General features: G+C 39.5%; 1 long non-coding RNA gene across 1 annotated transcript; it reads left to right on the top strand.

Moving 5' to 3' along the window:
* The first annotated feature begins 7,750 nt into the window (after positions 1–7,750).
* Positions 7,751–8,768, top strand: LOC127120461 (uncharacterized). Its single transcript, XR_007803206.1, has 2 exons — positions 7,751–8,563; positions 8,670–8,768. It is a non-coding gene; the product is annotated as an uncharacterized LOC127120461 (long non-coding RNA).
* Positions 8,769–15,306: the final 6,538 nt, after the last annotated feature.

Here is a 15,306-nt window from a genome sequence, read left to right as displayed (position 1 = left end):
CTGACAGAATACTCCCCTCGATGGCTTTCTGGGAAGTATACTGGATGTCGTACTCTGTCAGTACCATTTGCCAATGAGCAACTCTTCCGGTGAGAGTTGGCTTCTCAAATATATACTTGATTGGATCCATTTTGGAGATCAGTAAGGTTGTGTGAGACAACATGTATTGTCTCAATCGCTTAGCAGCCCATGCAAGTGCACAACATGTTTTTTCAAGCATTGAGTATCTTGACTCGTAATCTGTGAATTTCTTACTCAGGTAGTAGATGGAATGCTCTTTCCTACCTGTCTCGTCGTGTTGACCGAGAACACAACCCATGGAATTGTCCAGTACTGTCAAATACATAATCAGCGGTCTCCCTGAGACCGGAGGCACAAGGATAGGAGGATTCTACAAATACTCTTTTATCTTCTCGAACGCCCTTTGACAATCATCATTCCACCTAATAGCCTGATCTTTTCTCAACAATTTGAATATTGGCTCACATGTGGCTGTTAGGTGAGAGATGAACCTTGCAATGTAGTTCAACCTCCCTAAGAAACCATGGACTTGTTTCTCTGTTCTTGGCTCAGGCATTTCCTGTATCGCTTTCACTTTGGCCGGATCCACCTCAATCCTTTTTCCGCTAACAACAAAACCCAGTAGTTTTCCAGATCTCACCCTAAAAGTACACTTGTTCGGATTAAGCCTCAGCTTGAATTTCCTCAAACGCTTAAACAGTTTCTGCAAATTCACCAAATGTTCTTCTTCTATCTGAGATTTGGCAATCATATCATCAACATAAACCTCGATTTCATGATGAATCATATCATGGAACAGAGTCACCATCGCTCGCTGATATGTTGCTCCGGCATTTTTCAGACCAAACGGCATCACCTTGTAGCAGAAGGTGCCCCATGGGGTTATGAATGTTATCTTCTCCATGTCTTCTGGTGCCATCTTAATTTGATTATAGCCAGAAAAGCCATCCATGAAGGAGAATACCGAGAACTGAGCCGTGTTATCCACCAAAACGTCAATGTGAGGTAAGGGGAAATCATCTTTAGGACTAGCCCTGTTCAGATCCCGGTAGTCAACACACATCCGTACCTTTCCATCCTTCTTAGGTCCCGGAACGATATTTGCAACCCATGGCGGATAATTTGTGACTGCTAGAAACCCTGCATCCAACTGTTTTTGCACTTCTTCCTTTATCTTGACAGCCATCTCTGGTCTTGTTCTTCTGAGCTTCTGCTTAACCGGAGGACAATCCTCTTTGAGCGGCAAGCGATGTACCACGATGTCTGTGTCAAGCCCTGGCATGTCCTGATAAGACCAAGCGAAGATGTCAACATACTCTTGCAGCAATTCAATCAACCCCTTCTTCACATTGTCTTCCAAAGCAGCCCCTATCTTGATTTCTCTCTTAGCGTCCTCGGTGCCGAGATTAATCACTTCAACAGACTCTTGATGCGGTTGAATGACCCTTTCCTCTTGTTTTAATAACCTGGTAAGTTCTTCAGGGAGTTCACAGTCTTCATCACCCTCTTCTTCAGCTTGAAAGATTGGATTTTCAAAGTCGAAGCGAGCCATAGCAGAACCGTTATCAATAGGATCCAGTGATGTGCATCTGCATGAGTGATGGTATGTGCTTATGAGTGTGAAAAAAAAAAGTGGAAACTAAACAAAACATTGCCATTTTTTTAAAAAACTGCAAAAATAGAAAGACAGGGAACGAAATATTTGAATGCAAAAAGACGTCCTTTATTTATGATAAAAAATGCAAGTGTCACATAGATGAGTCCTACAATGAGTCATTACGCCCTGGAGGAACGTAAGACTTGGATATGCATGAATAAACAAAGAAAATTACTCCTCCAGACAAGTGGCTTGGACAATCTCCTCAGAAGACCAATTGTTGAGAACTTCACCCGGGATCCTCGGATGCACCCAGTTATCGATGTCGCAATCACTATCCCCATCTTCATTGTTGACCGCAGAGACTAATTTGACTTCTCCTTCAACCATGTTAACGTTGGCTCCACCATGCTGGGGCATGGGATTGTTGACGACATTAGGAGCTGGTGCAAAGTTAACGGCCTTTGAATCAATGAGGTCCTGAACTACGTGCTTAAAAGCTTTGCAGTTCTCAATATTGTGGCCAGGTGCCCCAGAGTGGAAGCTACACCTAGCGTTGGCGTCATAACCCACCGGAAGCCTACCAACGGGAGGAGCCAGAGTGCGCAACTGCACAAGTTGTAGTTATTAAAGACTAGAAAGCAACTGAGCGTACGACATTGGAAGAGTGTCGAAACGCCGATCCATCGTCCTTGGCCTCGGTTGATAGGCGGGTCTGTTACCCGGTTGTTGTGGTTGGTACTGAGCTGGTTGACGTTGTGGTTGTTGTTGTAGTGGTGCTGCAGCTGGAATGGTCACAGCCGCAACATACGGTTGCTGATGATAGTTCTAAAAGTTATTCCTCCGGTCATCCCTGTTCTGATAAGAAGATATGGCATCTGCATCCCTGTGCTGATGATAGTTCTGAAAGTTATACCGATACTGCTTCACGAAAGCCTCAACCAAATCCCTCCTGCAATGGATGTGGGCTCTGTCCAGCCTCATATACCATTCCAGGGATGCCCCAGCTAGGCTGTCCTGGAAAAAGTACATAAGCAACTTTTCGTCATCGGAGTATGCAACCATTTTACGGAAATAGGCTTGCACATGGGTCTTCGGGCAAGAGTTGCCATTGTATTTGTCAAATATCGGGACCTTGAATTTTGGTGGCACTCTCACACCTGGGACCAGCCCCAAGTCAGCAACATCTACTCCCAGAGGATTCTATCCTTCCACTGCCTTCAACCTCTCTTCCAATCTTCTAAACATGGGGTCCACACCATGACCCATACCAAAGTCTTCCTGCAGTAGGGGGAACTGATCGTCCTGATCATCATGAACGGGCTGTTGACCGGAGGTGACATGTAGGATTGGGATAGGCCCCGGTCCATTGGGTCCATTAGCCTCTCCAAATGGAGGATCAGTCACCGTCTCTGGTTGAGCAGGGGGATTCCTCTGTATCATCTGCCTAAGCTCTTGCTGTCCCTGAGCCACCCCTTGAACCACATCCATGAATTGATTCATGCGGATTTTCATCTCGGAGAACTCTGCCTCTAGGCTCTCCATTACTCTCTGTTGGTTTCTGCGGGTACCGTACCGGTGAATGCTTGGGTCAGCTATCCTGCTGATTGAACACCAAACAAACTGAGAACACTGTGGCGGTACCTGTTATGCAAGACATGCTAATGAATATGTAAATGCAATGACATGTTTATCAATTCAAAAGGTATTCTACCCCCTTGATTCCAATCTCTCAATAGATAAACGATGTAAAAAAAAGACTAAGCCGTTGATGAGAACCAAGAAAATTTCGACTAGAATCAAGTAGAAGATATAAACCCCACAGAAATGGATAAACATGTGTGAATGATTATGAATGCAAAATGATGTGATGCAAAATAATGTGAATGCAGTGCAGTGGCATGGGAATCAGGATCGCTGTATCTGCTTGAACATCTGTCAGGTTGCACTGTCTGGAGAGAAATTAAGAGCACACCAAACAAAGGTCATGGGATGGATCATGTTATCCTTAATATCAACCATCCATTTTGGTGGATTATGGTTTACACCTTATCAACACCTAAGTTTCATTGATATTAAGGATACCTGATCGGATCAACCATGAACCAAGGGTTTGTTACAAGTCACGAGCATGGAGTTTAGGTTAAGAACCACCCAAAAGGAGTGTACTAAGGTTTAAACCTGCCAAACCTGTTCTACAAAAGGTTCCCATAGTCATAATCCCATCTTTCAGATATTCTCGGAGGAACGACTACTCGTATTCCAAAAATATTCTCAAGAGAGACTCTTATGAGTGTAGTATCGCGTAACAATCGTATCAAATCTTACACTTAAACGACTTTCGCACTACGTCCTACGAATAGGCCAAGATGGGTTTGGTAAACTAAGGTCCTCGGCTTCTAAGGTCTATATTGGAAAAAGTAACGTCTAACCACAACTTACTTGTGTGACATTATTGATCTCAACATGACCTCCACCAAGTGAATGGGCTTGCAAGTCAACTTGCTAAGGAATAACTCCACACAAGTCGACAAGACTATGCCATTCTCCTATCCTAAGTGCACTCGAGTTCGGGTATAGAACTCATCTCACAAAGATCACTAAGCAGCCATAGCCAGCCAACAGATACAACAATGATATGTACACAATGCAATAAGGTAAAGCAGGTAAATAAATAACTGTACAAAAGCATGAACACCCAATAAACAAACAAACTACAAAAGCTAGGAAGGAATCGCTTAGGGAAACCGGGTCCCCAGCAGAGTCGCCAGCTGTCGCAACCTGAAAAATATAGTGTGCATAAAAACAACCAGCGAAAGAAAATGACAGAAGAGTCGCCACCGTGCGTTATTTATCCCAAAGGAGGGAAAGGAAACGCTCGAAGTAAACCTGAAAAGAGGAAAGGAAAAGGCAAGGTCTCGCAACCAAATCTTGGGTTCGGGAGTCGGTTATGCGAAGGGAAGGTATTAGCACCCCTACGCATCCGTAGTACTCTACGGGATCCACTTTTGTAGTTCTTGTCTAAAGGGTGTGAGTTTATCTTGTGCTGTTTACTAAAAAAAGGGGTTAAATGAAAATGACTCGCGCGGATGTCGCATCCACTGCATACGTATCTCATCTGAATATGAGAATCAGAGTCTTCGTAGCTCGGCTGACCTATGGGTTTGGGGGATGTGTGCTCGCTAAGACATCGCGTCTTATGCCTACGTATCTCATTTGGAATGAGAATCAGAGCAAGCCGTAGTTCGGCTAACTACGGGGTTATGGATTGGGTTTTGGACGAACGACGTTACTACGCAATCTACTGGATGCTCGACCTTTGGAGACTTACTCACCTGTAGTAGAAGGAGTAAACGTGTGTTTAGGAGAAGAAAAATCAATGAAGGGTTAGGGTTTGGGAAACTCATGCAAAAAGAGTCATGGACGAAGGAACCTGTAAAAAAAAATAAACACACAAAAACATTGCCTCCTATCGAGGTCTTCCAGCTAGGAAAGCAGTAAAATGCGGGAAAAATGTAAAAGTACCACGCGGATAAAGATCCGAAGTAACAGCAATTAGAGGAATGGGAAACCCAGGGATCCTTCCCAGCTAAACATCATCAAAGAAAGTGAGTCAGTACAGGTAATCGGAATGATTACTCCAGGCGGTATCCCACAAATAAAGTGGAAAACCACGCAAGTTATCCCTGCAAAAGTCATGTGAGTCCTCACAAAAACTCAACAAACAGGTTAGAGACAAAAAAATAGGGTAATCAAGGGTTGCCCCCAAATCAAAATGTAACCACATGAATCATGCCATTAAAATTCACAAAAAAGACATGCATCAAAAGGGTATCAAATTCACCCATAATACCTCAAACATTCAGAGTATTCAAATTCAAAGCTCAAAGGTAATGGGAATAAGGGCAAATCTGATTGGAGAGCTTGATTGAAATTGAGTTGCACCCGTGAGGTTTACAAAATAATCTTTAGGGTTTATGTGAGGCAGAGGTGATTCTGTGCAGTTGAGTTCCCTTCAGGGTTTGGAGGTCGCTCTGAACTCTGTTAGCTCTTCTCTCACTATCTTTTTCCCCAGGGTTCTTCTCTCACTATCTTTTTCCAGCCAGGGTAATAGGAATAGAATGGCCTTTTGTTTCATTGAAACTCTGAATTTATAACCTGATTTTTGTGGACCTGTGGGCTCAAATGAGAGAGGTCCAAGTCCAAGATTTTTCTTTTATTTATTTATTTATTTTTTATGTTTTCCGTTTTTTTTTCGTTTTTTTTTTCAAAACACGTGGGCTTCGCCTAGCGAGCATGATAGCTCATGAACAAACCTTTGCTCCTTCAAGATTAACGTTTTGACTGACGAATAGACCCCTGTTGGAAGTATCTCAAGTCATTCCCTTGTGTTGACTGATCACCCAGATAGGACCCACAAAGTGTCTTGGATGATATTCAAGTTTCTTGGATCTAATTCTGATTGACATGATGAAATGCAATATGAAACGTTAAATGACCTAAAAATGAATGCATGCATAAGGGGTAAAGCGTATGCTTCCAGGAAAGATGAAGGGTAAATTTTGGGGTATTACAATGTTGTGCCCCCGATGTAGCGCCGTGTTCAACAAGAAAGCGCCTTAAAACCTCGAGGGGGTAAAGAAGGCTAAAAACCAAGGGTGCCAGGGAGCCCCCAAAGATCAACAAGCTTTCCAGCTCATAAGGGCTTTCGACACAAGAAGATATTATGATCCAAGGAGGCCTATGGTGAAGCTTGATGAAATAAAACAAAAGGGTCCTGCAGCAAGACCCATCTCCTTCAAACCCAACGCTAAGGCTTCAAATGGAAAATGGGTGAAGCAAGTCGATAGCAGAAAGTGCGGCTAGGGAAAATGGAAGAACTTCGAGGTAGATAGAGGTTCGTCATTAACATACCGTAAGGAGTTCCAGGCTGACATAAAAACATCCCACATCTCTAAAAACTACAGAGGAAAAAATCCCATGACAAGGTCTCAATGGAGAAGGGAACAGAGAAGGGGGAAAGCACAGAGGGATGCTGGCGAAAAGGAAAAAGCTGAGTCCAGCACCAATGTGCCTGCAAGGAAAAAGGAGGACTTAAGCCTCAACAAAGGAAAGTTTAATACTCCAGCAGAGGCGGCCAAAGAGAAATATGATCGAATGGCTGCAGAAGACGAAATGCTGATGGATAACTTCGAATCTGGGTCAGAAGCTTCATTGGATATCTTAGTCGGTATGGTATCAGTGATGCCCAAGGAGTTCGACCAAATAACAGAGGTTGAAGACACAGACAGCAATACAAAAAGAGAAATGGATGCTCACAAGCCAATATGTTATTATGTGATGAACAATGGTTACGTGGAGGAGCAAAATGCCTTCTTCGAGAGACGCGGTGAGGCTATCAAGAGTCATCTTTAGCCTCTCTTTATTACTGGTGTCATACCCCAATTTTGCCCCTCATTCATTAAATAGATACTCTCATCATGAGTTTCACATCATCTGCACATCGTAGCATGCATTTCATATTGCATTATACCTGAAATATCAACCAGAATAAATTTTCGAATTTACAGATAGACCGGTCGAACTGATCCTCAAATGTACGTAAATTTTGCGGGCTAAAATTTTCAAGATCGATCTTGCAGATGTCAATTTTATTAATCTACGGTTCACGTAGTTTAACCTGGCGTGCTCGTTTTAAATTTTTGACTATTTTTTCGGTCGCATTTTGGTCAGTCTGAGCCTTTTAACCGGTAAAATTTTATTTCAAAATTGGTTCAAACGCTGTATATTTCCGAGAGGTTTATTTTGCACTGATCATTTTGGTGTAGTTAGTTTAACTTTTTGAGCATTTTTTGCCCGCTTTTTATTCAGCTTCAGTGATTTTATTTTTATTTCTTTGTCAAAAAGTTCATAATAATAAATTAGGATTTTTTATATTTTGGTTCCGATTTAATTTTATTTATTTATGTTAGTATTATTTTTGCTTAATCTAATTTGTTTACAACTATTTTTATACTAACAATACTCCAAAGGGCATTGTTAGTATTAAATAAAGTTGCAACCCTAAAACTCATGCTATATATTGTAACACCATTGGCCTAATGAGGAGGAGGAGACTACCAATAAACAAATAGAAACGACGCCCCCCACGTATCCATTTCTCTCTTTCAGTAGAAATAAAAAAATGGAATAAGCAAAAATAGATTTTTTTCTTGACTAATCCACCTACCATCCTTATGGTCCATACAGTAAAAATCCTATCCTTTTTTTTAATAAAAGTTATCTCTTCTTCATTCCATCTTCTTCTTTATTAATTATTCTACACCATAAACATCAATCTTAAAAGATCATCTTTCTTCATGAAAAGAAAAAAACAGTGAAGCTACTCTTATCATTCTTCATACATAATTCATCATTCAACCCACATCTTTTTTTTTTCACATACTGCTATATAATACCATATATTTCAATTCTTTTTTTAACCATACATACTACCACTTTTCACCATATACTATCATCCTCTTAGCAACTCACACTCCATAACTCACTATAACACAAGTAAAAATTTCATGTACACTTTCTTTTTTCATTAACCTCATTATCTCCTCCAAACCCCACAAAAAAATAACCATAAAAATCTCACACAAAAAAACTCCACCATTAACACCATGTTAACCACCATGTGAAACTCCACACTTAAACTCAAACAACTCTCCTTTTTTTATCATTTTAAAACCTCATCTTTACTCTTCAAATACCATAAAAAGAACCTCACAAAAAAACCCCAACAACAATATAACTAACCACACCTACAACAAAATAAAACTTGCTACTCATCTTCATCAAGACATACATCTCTAACACACTTTCGTTTCCGGTCGTCTATCTCCACCGTGCAATAAAGAGAAACATCCGCCACCGCTATCATTTCCTCGTTCCCAATCGGTATCCTCTTACTTCCTTATCTTAGTACCAATTTGTAATTTGTTTTTTTTAGATTTTGTTTGAATTTGATTTTGATGTGAGCATGCTATTGTTGTTGCTATAAAAGTTGGAAGCATAGATGAAGCTAGAATGATGAGTGAGTGTCTTGTGAGAGATGCCAAAACAAAAAAGGAAAGAAGAAGAGTTATCTTTCATTCTCTGTTCAGCCTGTTTTCATGAATTTTGTTTACTTATTTTTTTATTTTTTTATTATTATTTTCTTAATGGTCATGTGTCAATACACCATTGGGTGTTTAATTGTTTTGAAAAAAAAAACAAATGTTGATGTTGAACAGCGCTTCCACCCTCCTCTCTTTTTTTCTATATTTTTAAATTTTTTTATTTATTATTATTATTATTTATGTTTTTTGACTATTATTATTTTTAATAATTATATGTTAGTATTATAAGATGAATTTAGATGAAGTAGTGGGCTCTTGTTACATATTTAGGCCCATGTTTATTTTTAACAACCCCATGTTCATTCATACACCCTTATGTATTTTAGTTATTTTATTATCATATTTTTATTTGATTAATTTAAATTAGTAGTTAATTAGTTGTTTAGATGATTAGTTAATTAGTTATTTAATGAATTGTTTACTTTTGATAATGTGATTTAACTATTTAATGGATTTCATTTGTGTTTAGTCAATTAATTATGTAATTTCTCTATCTATGTTCATGTTATCTCACATGTAAATAACCGTATCACTAACATTTCACGGTTGACTAAATAATTTCAAACTTTTTTCTTAATAAAATTGGAAGAAAAAGATTACTTGGATGAAAGGTCCAGTCGTAATCCCGAATTCTAGGCCAAAGTTGTAAGAGCTTGCAAACCATAAGTGTTCGTCTTCCCTTCAAAACGCTTGTAAATATTCAAACTTTTTTCTTAATAAAATTGGAAGAAAAAGACTACCTGGGTGAAAGGTCCAAATGTAGTCCCGAATGCTAGGTGCAAGTTGTAAGAGCTTGTAAGCCATAAGTGTTCGTCTTCCCTTCAAAACACTTGTAAATATTCAAACTTCTTTTCTCAATAAAATTGAAAGAAATAGATTACCTAGGTGAAAGGTCAAGACATAGTCCCGGGTATTAGACCTAAGTTGTAAGAGCTTGCAAGTCATAAATTCTCGTCTTTCAAGCCCAAAAATATATTCAACCAATAAAAACTCTTTTTTCTCGCCGTCGTGCGATTAATTCGAAAAACCTTTTCAAAAACGAAAGATATCTTATCTTAAGATGATGTGAAACAATGCTTCGTCCATAATTGTTGAGTTGGGATAAATGACGTTTTTCCGAATGTTGACTTGTAAATCCATTCGATGTGTGGTATACGTCCGCTCCTCATCTGTTTTGGGTAAAACAATGTTTTTCGTCAATTAATACAATATAACGTTTGCTAAAATTGACCAACAAACAAACATTTTCTATCCAAAACTACGTAAGCCTTGAGTTCTCTATTGCACCCGGAGATACGTAGGAGCAGGATTTGTAAATCTTGTCAGACTCATTAATAAAAAACTTAGGTTTAGTCCCCTTCATTGCAAAATCCAAAAACATTCTTCTCTCTTCTGTTCTTTCTTTCCCACATAATAACTCGAGAAGCCTAACACTCCCAGCTAACACTGACGTGCACAATTAACCTAATGGTTCCCGTTGAGTATAATGGACGTGAGGGGTGTTAATACATCCCCCTTACATAATCGACTCTCGAACCCTGATATTGGTTGCGATGACCATAATCATTGTCGTTCTTTCTTGGGTTTTATCGATATTTCCCCTTTCCTTTTTAGGAATAAATATATGTTCGGTGGCGACTCGGTTCAGTCCATCATGCGAGCGTGCGATTGCGCTTCGCAAAGTCGTGTTTTCTTTTTTTGAGGTACGACAGATGGAGACTCTGCTGGGGAAGACATGTTTCCCTAAGTGAGTCAAGTTTAGTTAGGTCGTTTGTATGCCTTTGTCTGTTTACTTGTGTGGATTTTCTTTATTGCTTTTGTTATCTTTATTGTCATATTGATAAAATATGTTATTTTGGTTCCATTATGCTTTGGTACTTGGATACTCTGATTGTGAACCTTGTGGGAAAGACTCTCTACCCGAGTCTCGAGTAAAAACATAAGATAGGATGAGGTTGAGTCGTGTGGGTCCACGAGATGAATTTCTCATTGGATCGATGCGAGAACCTCACTTAGAGTAGATCCTTTGAAGGATGTTGTCGCCCGACAAGTAAGTTGTCATAAGCTTTGATATTTTCATCAGGATCCATGACTCTAAGGACCATTTCTAGAACCTTAATCCTTTGGCCAAATAGGAAAAATGGTTGCTTAGTGTGGGTCTATGAGATGAATTTCTCGTTGGATCGATGTGAGAACCTCACTTAGAGTAGATTCTTTGGATGGAGTTGATGCCCGACAAGTAAGTTGCTGCAGGAAGCAAACAGTCTTGTGGATCCATGACTCTGGGAACCTTTGTAACCCTAGATCATACTCGGTGAGAACCTATTCTTGGAAAGCAATCACATTCATTAGTACCACAGACTTTTGAACTTGTGTATTGAAAAAAAACAAATATACATGCCTTGCATTGCATTCATTCACATTCCATTGCATCTACATCTCATCAAAATGCATGTCATTTACCAGACAAAATACAAAAAAAAAACGCATCCATCCTTTGTCCATGATCAACAAGGTGATTGCCGACACGTGTTTAGAACAAAGAACCATGTCTCAGGAGATGATGGATGAGCTAAGGAAAAGTAAAAAAACATTGAAAGAGGAACTCAATCTTTTAAAAATCCAAATGGGATGGGTCTTGGAAACCCTGCAAGCCTTGTTGGGAAAAGAGAGCCATCCCATACCTATTGCTACAATGGAGGGAGCTACTGCTCCACATCCATCCGGTGTTACCCTATGCCAAGGGAAATTCTATGTGGAAACTCCTCATCTGCCGGCATGTGGCCCTCCCTCAGGATGTCATCATCAACATCCTATGACTATTCCTCCTCAAAATCACCGAAGTCAGGTTAAGAACAAAAATCAGAATCAGAACGAGGGGAACAAAGATCACAATGACCCGATTCTGGTGCCATATAGCAAGCTCTACCCGTAGCTGATCCAGAATGCTTTGGTGACCCCTCGAGCTCTCACACCTACATCACCATACCTGTCGTGGTACAATCCAAATGCAACATGTGAATTCCATAAAGGGGCAGTGGGACATGACCTTGATTCTTGCTTAGCGCTAAAAGCCTTGGTACGAGAACTGATTAACAAAAAGAGCTTAGTCTTTGAAGAAGATCACCTAAATATCAAGTGCGGATACCATACTAGACCAATGGGGCACTCCATCGAGGAATGCAAGAATTTTAAGTTCAAGCTGCAAAGATTGATTGACATAAGGTCACCAACACTCAAGGAGGAAGGCTCAGGTACATATATCTTAATTTTTGGGCCAGGTAATGAGAAAGGCAAAGGATCCCTGAAACCACTCAAGGTTTTGTACTACAAGGAAGAGGTCAGGGATGTGGCTAACAAGATATCATCGTTTCCCGGTAAGAGCATTTAAATACCGCCTTGGATTTCCAATGTCACGACCCATGCCAACGGAAGCAAAGGAGAAGTGAGTAGTGGATCCAAGAGGATTGCGTCCAACGATGAGATTGAAGGAAAAGAATTTGAAGATTGTCGTGCCAATTTCAAAAATCTTATTGATCCCAACCTTCGAGTGGCTGAAAATGAGCAATTAGCAATGCCTAAAGTGCCATACCAGTAACCACTACTGTTTAATCTTGATTACCAACAATCCTGGTTTGCTCCTCATCCAAATCAACGAGCCCAAGGCCCGAGATATTGAAATCAGCATTAAAATCATCCTAGGCCTTGAAATAACTTGGAAATAAGAAATGCTCCTTATCATCCAATCCTCATGACATATAGCCAACTTCTACAACCTCTGATTCAAAACTCGTTGGTGGTTCCCAAGTCTCTTAAGTCGGTTCCACAACCTTACCCAACCGGGTATGACCCAAATGTGCAATGTGGATATCATGCCGGATCAGAAGGGCATTCAACTGAAGACTGCAACACTTTCAAAGCCAAAGTACAACAGTTGATTGACAACATGTACATAGCCTTTCAAGAAGGAAGCTTGGTGGTGAACGTTAACCTATCGCCCGGATAAGTGTGAAGACCTCAAGGGGTGTCCCCTGAAGTTAATGGATCAAGTTTTAAGAAGTCAATTCCCTAAAGCTGGCAATCATTTGGTTGTTTCAGTATTTCTTTTGTAATTTCCTTGCATGTTGATTGTTAGTTGCTTTTAAGCATTTTTGTTTTCTTTGAAGTGGTAAGATTAATGAAATGTTTATGCATCTTTTGAATTAATCCATTTGTATTCACTCATTTTTCATTTATGTTAAAAAAACACGTCTCTCATTCACTTTTGTTTATCAAACCGTTGTGTAACAAAGATTGGAAGGAGGAGGATGAAAATGAAACACCTGAAACTGTTGTGGTATGCTTTTGAATAAAACCATGTCGATGATGTAAGGCATTGTTTCAAATCCCCAAACACCTGAGAGATAAGGAGTTAGTCCCTACTCAACCACTTTGAGCCGTGAAGTTAGTATTTATTTCGGAACTAAAACCCTTAATCTTAACCAGGGGCAGGGTAGTTTGTTCAGTTAATCTGACTTTGCATTTAAATTGCAAGAGGAAACATCCCATTTAAAGAGATCAACCATATGCTTGAAGTGTCGAAGAAGTTGTGAAAAACCCAATATTATAGCGGTTGTCCCTCAATAATCAATGACATGGAAGTCACAAAAAAAATCATCAAAAATAAAAAGCCCGCTAGGTTGAATACCACAAAAAACGACTTAGGAAAAAATCAGGGCATCCCGGTGGACCAAAAGCTTCAAAGAAGCGGTCCAGGAAAAAATTAGGGATATAAAAAATCAAAAGAGGTCACATCATCCTCAACAAAAATAAAATAAGGTGACTGCCATTTCAAGAAAATCTCATCTTGAATCCTCATTTTCATCTTCACACCTTTGAATTTGAATGCGTGTATTGAATTAACTGAACATAGGAACTGGAGATCATCAAGAAGAAGTGGTGGGTAAAAATTAAATTTTGAGCCTTATATCCTTTTGTTTCAAAAAACCGTGAACCAGACCATGTTACAACCCTTAAAAGACCTAATTGAGGCATGATCTATTTTGAAATCATATTACAACAAGGTTGTGTTAACCTGACTCCAAACGATCTTTGTTATTCATTTGATCGCACCATCTTGCACATTGTGAGTGACTAGATCATCATCATGTTCTTATCAGTGACCCGTTTACTGTATAAATTTTTATTTCAAATTTTTGCATAAGCACTGCATTAAAATTACCATTTTTGAATGAACAATCTTATTTGCGAGTCAGCACTTAGCATTAAAGAAATTCCAACAATATACAACTAAGGAAGTTGATAAAGTGAAAGAAGTCTAGTCATGGGAAATCGCTTTGAGTATCAGTCAATCCGAGCCAATCACCCCAAGGGTCATTTAGTCAAGAGTAATTCTCTTCAAAACTCATACTGGGGCAAGCCACCTCAAAAGCTCATTAAGGCTAACTATCCAAAGACAGTCAATCATAAGTCTACCATTCCAGGTTTTGGTTAATCAAGGTTAGATCATAGTGGTATTCAAACATTAGGGCAAGCCATCTCGAGATCGTCTCATGTCAAGCTGTTTCAAACTCACTTTCAAGGTGGACATTTTTAAAGACCTAACAGACTGGGGAAAGATGAGCCACAGAGGATAAGACCCCCTTCATGCTTTCAAACTACTCAAACAAATTCTACCATACGTCAACAACTATCGAGTTTAAGACGAGTGCCCAAAATTATGCTGGCACGATTCATTAATCCTCCAAAAGGACCTCATTGGCTAAGTTGTGGCTGTCAAGCTTGATAGAATTCTCCTTTGACAACATCTATCACAAAATATCTGGTTGAGTTCTCGGTGTTGAGGAATCATGACCTCCATAAAAGCCTTTACGAACTCTCAGTCCACTCAAGTGTCAGCATTTTCATATCATGATCATTCATATATCATGCATAAAAACAAATTCAAATAATGCATAGCCGAAATGTACTTCACACTCATTTTGCATTGATCCAGGTCTTGTTGTTAATCCTATATCCTTTGACCTCTAATTCCAGTTTGTCTTTGGTGCCCTTAAACCATCATCCAGTTTTCGCAGTCATTTTAAAGTCCAACGCAGTTGACACCTATCAATTTTTTTCCATGAGGTTCAATTCCTTTTTGGATTATCTGATGAATTTCTGGATTACTCCTTTGTTTATTGATGTATTTCCATAACTTGTTTGATGTATTTTCAGATGTTTTCCCACCTATCTGATGTATTCTCGAATATGTCTGTCTTATATTCTAATGTATTTCCAGAATTTCCCCGATGTATTATCGGATGTGTCTGTATTCTGCTGTATTTCCAGAATATCACTTGTAATTCTAATGCATTTCCAGAATTCATTTCTTTTACTCTTCGATGAATTCCCAAACATGTCATTTTTGTTCTGACGCACTTCCAAAACCCATATGCTATTCCCTAGCATTATTTCAAGGATCATTGGTGTCTCCTAAAATTCGGTTGTCACGGGAATTATTCCAAGCTCATTTGTTACTAT

The sequence above is a fragment of the Lathyrus oleraceus genome, chromosome 2, assembly GCF_024323335.1.
Source record: "Lathyrus oleraceus cultivar Zhongwan6 chromosome 2, CAAS_Psat_ZW6_1.0, whole genome shotgun sequence".
NCBI classification, from domain to species: domain Eukaryota; kingdom Viridiplantae; phylum Streptophyta; class Magnoliopsida; order Fabales; family Fabaceae; genus Lathyrus; species Lathyrus oleraceus.
Note: the sequence above shows the minus strand (reverse complement) of the source record. Positions and strands in the feature narration are given on the sequence as shown.